A 9,364-nucleotide genomic window follows, 5' to 3' on the forward strand; every position below is an offset into this window, starting at 1 on the left:
AGTCACCGTGAGGGCTAATTAGGTCACTTTTGTGAAGGAAGTACCCTCCAAACTCACTTTCAGACTTAACCCTTCTGTATAGTCTCTTTTTATGGTCTCAATCCAAGTATTTTCTAGGTTTTTAAGTCTTGGTTGCACTCCTAGATACCCAAACTCCAAAAACCTCACTAAATCCACCTTACAACTAGGGCTTTCTCAAAATCCCACCTCCAGTCACCTCTGAGGCTCAAACAAAGTTAAAAAAACTTCACAATGGTGTGTCTAGAAACTTCAATGAATAAAATACCCCCCTTGTTCAATCAGATTCTCTGCTGCTACACTCTAGCCTTCATTTTCACACATTTTTAGTCATTTTTCTTCAACTTCCATGCAACTTTCATGGTGTACACCTGCACTCTTCACTCCTTATTATCAATAAAAGGTTAGGAAATTATTTTACATGTTATTATGCATCCACCCTATGAGAATCAGACCTTTACATTCATAGGATGGATCCATACATGCTTGGAAACTCACAAAATTAGTGAGAAATCACTGGTTTTCCTGGGACAGTCAGCAATAAAACAAAAATGATATCTTTTCAGAACTTTAAAATGTGTTAGTCATGTAAAGAACAATCTATGGAGTCCCTAAAACATAATAATATCAATCCCTTCACTTAGCAATGCAAGAAAGCATGAATAACACAAGGTTTTGATAGCTAATAAAGAGATTTTTATTGATTTTCTGGAACAGTTCGTACAAATCCGTACCAGCATCATCCAACCACACAAAAATGACATAAGATACTTTATAAGTCCTTCCCCAACCAACTCCAACTGATCCCCAACTAATTAGAATGATTAAAGTGCTTAAACAAGGCTTAATCAACTTTCCCTCCAAAACTGGAACTAGGCATTGAAAATCCAATTTTTGAATTTAAACTTCATTTTTAATGCTTCAATCAACTAAAACCTATGAAATCAATGGGTTTTAATCATGATATGATCATTTAAAGCATATTAGACCCTTATTCAACCTATGTAGACTCCTAGGCATCATTAACCCAATTACAAAGCATTTTGGTTTTTAGGCCTTTATCAGTTGCTTTAGGACTTTTACACATTACATATGATTTATTGCTTTCAAAAGCCATTATTGGCTCTAAAACTCTCCAATCAACTTGATTTGCTTCATAAAACCTTCCTGGTATCTTCATTGTCTTCATGGTTTTGTAGGTTGGCCTGGGTGCTCCTGCACCAGTCTTGGCTAGCCATAAGAATTGTGCTCGACTTATTTTGAACAATCAAACATTCAAGAACAAACAACAAACATTGTGTCTTTTGTGTCTTGAAGTGTATGCAAAACATTTTTACAACAAACAACACACTTAAGTGTCCGCCTTAGTGTCACTATTGTGTGGGATAAGCATGTCAAAGGAAAATATGAATAAAGTTGATCCCGCGAGCATTTTAGGAGAAAGTCTCAGTCCCACAGGATATGGGAATAGCACTACTCAAAGAGGAAGTGTTATCCCATGACACATTGGATGTGATGGTAGAGCATCGTGGGATAAGAAGTCTAAAAGAAATATAAAGAAAATCTTATCCCGCAGACGCTTCATAACAACAAAATGAGCATTCACAGGAGCGGCAGGAAGAAAAGCTTATCCTATAGTAGTTTTTAGTATGCAATATGACCATGTGAGATAAGGGAAGATGAGGAGCGCTGAAGAAAGGCTTATCCCATGATGTCTTAGGAACACCAAGATGAAGTTGCGGGATAAGAAATAACTCAAAGTTACAATGGAAATGTTATCCTTCAAGGTTTCCAAGCTGTCAAAGTGGTAATGCGGGATAAGAGATAGTGGAAAAGGTAATGAGTATAAGGGTTTGACCCATTGTGTTCTTAATTTGCAAAGATTGGTCCTGCGGGATAAGAAGTAACAAAGGATTTTGAAGAGGGCTTATCCCACAAGGAGTTTCACCCATTCAAAAGGGGTCACAGGATAAGAATTGCAAGCTGAAGACAAGAGGAGCGCTGAAGAAAGGCTTATTCCGTGGTGTCTTAGGAACACCAAGATGAGGTTGTAGGATAAGAAATAAATTGAAGTTACAATGGAAATGTTATCCTGCAAGGTTTCCAAGCCATCAAAGTGGTAATGCAAGATAAGAGAAAGTGGAAAAGGTAATGAGTATAAGGGTTTGACCCGTTGTGTTATTCATTTGCAAAGATTGGTCCCGTGGGATAAGGAGTAACAAAGGATTTTGAAGAGGCCTTATCCCACAAGAACTTTCACCCATTCAAAAGGAGTCGCGGGATAAGAATTGCAAGCCAAAGACAAGAGGAGCATTGAAGAAAGGCTTATCCCATGGCGTCTTAGGAACATCGAGATGAGGTTGCGGGATAAGAAATAACTCAAAGTTACAATGGAAATGCTATCCCTCAAGGTTTCCAAGCCGTCAAAGTGGTAATGCGGAATACAAGATAGTGGAAAAGGTAGCAAGTATAAGGGTTTGACTAGTTTTGTTCTTCATTTACAAAGATTGGTCCCATGGGATAAGGAGTAACAAAGGATTCTAAAGAGGCCTTATCCCACAAGGAGTTTCAACCATTCAAAAGGGGTCGCGGGATAAGAATTTCAAGCCAAAGACAAGAGGATTTATCATCCCGCTCATTCACGTGGGGAAGAGAGATAGGTTGCGGGCTAAGAAACCATTAGTCTTTACGCTTATCACACGAGGGGTTGATACATGAAGAAAAGCATTCTCCAGTAGCAAATAGATAGAGGGCTATGAGAAATGCGGGATAAGAGGATTCCTAAAAAATATATTTAGAGCTTTATCCCACAAAGTAAAACAAGGAGGACTATTGCGTTGCGGGATAAGAAGAGATAGAAGCCGATGAGGTCAAAATAGAGGAAGTTTGTCCTGCAATGATGAAAAAGATGCTCCTAGGTGTCACGAGATAAGAAAGAAAAGCAAGCACAAAGAAACTTTATCCCGCAAGGATAATTAAAGTTGTGAAAGACAATGTAGGATAAGAGAGCGAGGTAAATACAAAGGAGGGCTTATCCTGCAAAGATAGTAAAGGCCATGGGATGGCTGGAATAACAAAAAATAATAAAGATTTTGACAAGTTAAGGGTGGTCAAAAGAACTTCATAAAATGCCAAGTCACCATTCAGAGGACGTCAAAGGACAATCTCAACCGTTCTTTTCTTAATCAACGGATGAAATTCAAATTTGGCACCAATGACTAACTCTGCCTGAGATGGATGAATTAATGGTGATGCCATAAAAGAGGAATTCATTGGTATTCTTCCTTACCTTCTAGTTGAAAGAAAATTCTGAGCGTTTCCCAAGCGAGAAGAAGAGTGAGTTTCAGCGAACCAGTGCACCCTCTAACAATTCAGCTAAGTAAAAACTAGTAAGTTGATTATTTCACCATTCTTATGCATTGTTAGGTTGTTGTGTGTGCCCTAGAGCTTGTAAGTTTGAGTCTGATTTTAATTTTCTAGGGCTTCTTTTCTTTCAGCGACAAAATGACTTCTCCCACTGAGAAATTTGCTAGCCCTACCACAAAGGAAACCCCTGTTGTTGAATCCAACTCCTCAATTCCTATCACTGAAGCTACACCAATTGATATGATTCATCCTTTGCAAGAGATAGCAAGTGCTCATGCTATAGAGCCAAACCCTAGAGCTGCCCTGCAACCATCCAAGGAGGCCAAAGCTAGCACCCCACGAAAGGAAAAGTCCACAAAGAGGAAAAGAAGAACAATTCGAAAGACTATCAGTGTTGTCTCAGACAGTGAGTATTTAGATTATTCTTCTCCCACTCTTAGAGCCAGATAACCAACCCAACAGAGGAGGGGCACTCAAAGGACCTTTGTTGAAGCATTCGCCACCGAAACTCTTCCTCCTATAGAAAGTTCCCCTATTGTAATTAACCCTCCTTCTAAGGAAACCCCAATTCCTTAGGGGCAAAATCCTCCAAAAGAAAACCCTCTGGAGCAAGTTTTGGAAACTACTTCTATAAAGAGTCAAACTCTCAAAGCTACAACGCATCCTAGGAAACCATCAAAAGGAGAATTATTTGCCCAGGTAGAGACAACAACAATGCCTACTACCCCTCTTGCTCCTGCAATGACTGTAGAAGAATCACAACATGAAGTTGAACAAAAAATAAAAGAGGTTGTTCAAAGGCCAACCAAACAAATAAGGAGTCTACACCAGGACCTCTTGGAATTATTTAAGGGTTTTGCTATTAATGATAGCCTTAGAATTGCATTCAATGATAAGGATGCAAGGTGTAGAGATGCTTTCACAAAGGAAAGGGGCTGGGACATTTTTTATCATTTTTATGGAAACAGAGATAAGCCTATCCCAATATCCAACCCTTGGACATTAAATATGAGAAGTCTAGTGGTACCATATATTTTTGTTGAGCCTATTTTAATAAGAAAATTGGCTAAAGCTTATGATGCCCCAAGTCTAACTGTAAGGACTGTAGAAGGCTATGTCCTATTGGACATCTCACATAGGGCAATTGTTGAATGTTTTGGTTTGGATGGGATTTCCCTCAAGGACATCAACATGAGAAACCATCAAAGGGACTATCAATATAAAAAAGAGAGGTATAGAAAGGACCTTGTTCCTCCATTCATGAGGAACTTTTTAAAAAATTCACAGAATTATGTCTTGCCATCTGAAATGGAGCCGATTGTGGGCTTACTCAAATGCCCATTGATTTCATGATGATTGCCATCAACATCCAACACCCTTCAATAAATGAGTTGTATGATTTTGCAACTATTATTCATGACAAGATGCATGAGGGGTTAATAGGAGAAAATAATAAACATGAGAAGTTGGAGTTTAGAAATTATTCTTTATTGTGCCATCTTATTCTTTATAAGAACATGGCTTATTGGGGTCCAGAATTGAATATAAGGACACAAGTATGGGATATGGGGTCTAGGTACGGTGATTATTGTGTTTTCTTTGACCATTTTATTTTAAAGATTTTATCCAGGCTCGGAGTTGGGTTGCCAAGGCTTCCCAAGGACATCATCAAAATTTTGAGAGTAAATACTTGCAGGGCTAATGGAATTGTATATCCTGAGGGTGCATTCACCCATAATTTTGAGGGCTTCTTTTTCTATAGCAACTGCATTATCATTAGGGTCTATGGCTGTGAGCAGACACCCCATGTGTTGCCACTTTTTGTTTCTCCAAGGCTAGCATTTCTTGAGTTCATTTAGAAGTTAATGTGGATGGAGAAGGTTCAGATCAAAACTAATAAGAAAGGGAAGCTCCTCCCTAGGGTGACTATTTTTGGTGAATTCACTATAGGTTGTGACACTTTGGAGAAGGTACAAGATTTTTTGGTAAAACCCTACAAAGTAAAGGTTGCCCAAGCCAAGGATTTTGACCTTGAGGGATGTATACATGATCTTAGGATACATAAGCTCAAGGAAAAAGGTTATTTCCATTCTTTTGATGAAAGAGAGGACCTAATCAGGAATACTTTCCCTACTGATGAAGATCAAACAAGAAAAAAGTGGGAGCTCATGAAGAAGCTAGAGAGAGAAAGGAAGCAGGCAGATCCTAATTTTGAGGGTATGTGCATAAATTTTCAAAGTGATTTTGCTAGGTTGTCTTTCATACTTAGAAAGGTAGATGACATAATAAATATGGAGATGGAGAGAAGTGATTCTAGGGTTAAAGGGGTTGAATTTGAAGAAAGGCCAATTGAACCATCCCCTACAATGTACAAGATGAAGGGAAATATAGCAACAATTGAACAACTATTCCCTTAAACCTCTCAGTGTAATGCACAAAGAGAAAAGCAAGTTGCTTCTGAGCAAGCAAGAAAGATTGAGAAGGAGAAAGTGAAGATATCTGATTTTGTAGACATCCAAGAATATTTTGACATAAATGTGCCACCACCCTCTCCCCCACAGGAAACATTCCATGAAGATGAAGTTGCTGAAGTCCTCAATGATTCAGATAGGGCCATTGTCCCAAGCACAATCCCTATAGAAGAAACAAATGATGAAATAATTATTGCTTCAAAGAACTTTATGGCAGATGACAATTTTGTGAACTCTCCCGAGTTGAAATATTTTTGGCTTAGGGAAAAACTAAAGAACTTATCTGATGAGGAGATTAGGAATTTTTATAGGAATAGCTTCATATGCACCCCTGAAGAAGGTAGGGAGATGATTCAAAATAGTGGCATTCTTCTTGTTCTCGACTGGGATTTTGAGAAAATTTTCTTGTTAGATCGAATCATGTGACAAAAGGACCCCAATTTTGCCAAAGAGCTTGGAGAGCATGGGTCAGGGGTAAGTATAAGCCTAAAGGCTTTTTCTCTATGTTCTAAAGCCCCAAATTTTTCAGAAATCTATAGTTTTGCAGGGTGGACAACAAAATATAGGAGATGTAATGGTTAGGACACTAGAAGATACCACTTCATCTGAGGTTGTGGCAATCACATCACATGCAGCCCAATTTGCTCAGCTTGGAGTTGAAGATCTTGAGCAAAAGCATGTAAGACTAAAGGACATGCATGCGGCCTTAAATGCAAGCCACAATAAGTTATTCATTGAAAATGTTGCATTAAAGGAGCAAATAAAGAAGATGATTGTAGACTCTCCAGGAGAAATTAGACTTGAAGAATTGGAAAGGATGAAAAAAGAGTTGCAAAGGGTCAGAGATGAGGCTGAAAATAATTATTTTGAAATCAGGAAATCTTCATTTTGGTAGATTTCAAAGAAGATTATTGATAAGTTGAGTGAGGTACATACTTCATATTCTTTGACATCTTGGCTTCTTAGTCAGCTAGATGAAATTATTTCATTCTTTCAACCCATCAGGATTACTTGGCCGCCAAAGAGTCAAATTTTAAAGGAAGTCATGCTAGTGGTCAAGAATGCAGACTCTCCACCCCAAATTGTGGAGATAATATGAAATAATTATAATTTGTTGATTAAGGAATTTCCCAGCATAGAGGATGAGAAGAAAACATTGATGGGGATGATTAATTCTTTCCAAGGGATGAAACAGTGGGATATCCCCACAATTTTGATAGGTGAAGGACAAATCAAAAGCCTAGAAGAGTGGAAGCAAGGCTTCCAAGATGCCATAAATTTAGTTTTGAATTCTCTGGCTACTGATCTGACCCAAGGTGATACATATTATGATATTTTGATAAAATTATGGAGGTGGATTTAATGTATCACATGTTTACTTTGGGAGCCACAATTGTGCCAACCTACAAGACAAAAGAAGCAATGAGTAAGCTACAAGTCTTAATGACTTTTCCTTGGCCATTTGATGAAATAGAAGCATTGCACAGAAAGTACTGTTATTTGGAAGAAGAGAAAATTGAAGAGGAAGACTAGTCTCAGTCATTCAATTTTTGTCACTCCTAAAAGTTTTTTGCAGGTTGTCTATTTTGGGAGAATGATTATAACGCCAAACTAGCAAGAACCAGTCTCTAAGAACACTACCACTGAATGCCAGATTGCACTTTTGACCCTGATAGGAGCAGATATAAAGTGAAAAATGTGAGGACGCCTTTTGCAGGTCCACATCCCAAGCTCCCAGGATGATGCCTTCCCAACCACCTTCATTAAATGCATCAAGGAATATTGCATGCAGAGAACCAAGGACCTAGACTTTAGGTCAAATTTGTAATCCAGATAGATTTTGACATGTGTTTTCTTCGCCCTGAGGCTTGTCTTGCTCCCTTGTGTTATAAAAGGGAATTCAAGGCCAAGAAGAAGGATTCAAAATTTTTGATTAGTATGTACTAGGAAAACTATAGAGCAATATAGTGACAGTTAGTCTTTTGTAAGCTTTATTTGAAAAACAGTTTATCATGAGTGTATCATTCATATTTTGAAAATAAATATATAATACGTTCATTTTTGTGCTCCAATCTCTGGCGTTTTATTGTATAAGTTGAAGTGTTAATGATATTTTAGCTTGTCTTCTCTAATGCAGAATGTGTGTTATTTGATAGGTTTCATTTCTAGTAAATGAATTAAATTCTATCTTAAACACTGCAATACGTATCTGAAAAGTTGTGAGGAAGGAGTGGATTCATTCTCATTCTAAACATGTTAAGCAAGTATTAGATGTTTAGTATTGAATTCTAATGCTAATCATATGATACTTTTTGTCATTAGGCCTGTTATTTGACTCTGTTATCTCTTGAACAGGCACTGGTTGCACTTTTCTAATTTTCAGGATCATTTTCACATTCTTATTTCACCTTTTATATTTGAGTTTTCAGTTCTTCTACATTAGGAGTAGAATAGATTAGAGCCACTTTCAATGCAAGCAAAGTGACAACAATCTAAAGTTCAAGCCATAATTTCTGGTTTATCATACTTTCCTTGGTATATTTTCATTGAAAGCATCTAATGTACATTACAATGTTTGCTCATATAAAGCTAAAATGTTGTATAACATTGCAATAGGGATACCCACCTAGGTCCCGCCGAGCCTGATGAGTAGAAGATTACAACTTTTATGCTGAATCTTGTCCATTGGCCAAATCCAATCCTAGGTTTGTTTATGTGTTAGTGGCTATTACTCTAGGAACTAGGATTTGTATATTTGGGAACCAACATATACAACAAATTGAACAAATATCACTACTTACCTCATGTATTTTCTAAGATCATATATAACCTGCTTGACATTGTTGTCGAAGTTGTCTGGGAGAGATAGAGGTAGAATGTACTGCAACAATTATAAAATGATCTTTTCATTATTGTTCCAAAAGTAGTAAACATAATACTTTGAAAAGTACATGCAATATATATATATATATATATATATATATATATATATATATATATATATATATACTAGAATAATTACCTTAATGAAGGTATGCCAATCATATGTTTTCATCGCTGACCCAAATTCACCTTTCTTTGTTATGATATTGTTTATGTTCGCAGCAAATCCTGTGGGAAATTGAAATTTTTGTATGACTTCTTTTATAGAATTGCTTTACTGCTCCATTAATAACCAATGAAGGGAGGCTATATTAATTTGGTCTCCATCACTATTTAATTGAATGGAATTTTTCATTGCATGATTTGCTTCCTGAATGTCACTACAAATTTTGACAATTTTTTATTTTTCATGCCTTCCATCCAATATTTTCCATAATGTTTCTATTAAATTCTTTCTGATATGCATTGTATCAAACAAATGCACAATTTGTAGCTTCTCATAGTAGGGAAACCTACTAAATTGTTTGGGATAACTTTTCAATCCATGTGGAAGCCGACCATTAACGCCTTGTTCATGAAGCATATAAGTTAAACAAATTAACAACGTCAATCATTATAAATTACAT

Source organism: Cryptomeria japonica, chromosome 10 (assembly GCF_030272615.1).
Source record: "Cryptomeria japonica chromosome 10, Sugi_1.0, whole genome shotgun sequence".
Lineage (NCBI taxonomy): Eukaryota > Viridiplantae > Streptophyta > Pinopsida > Cupressales > Cupressaceae > Cryptomeria > Cryptomeria japonica.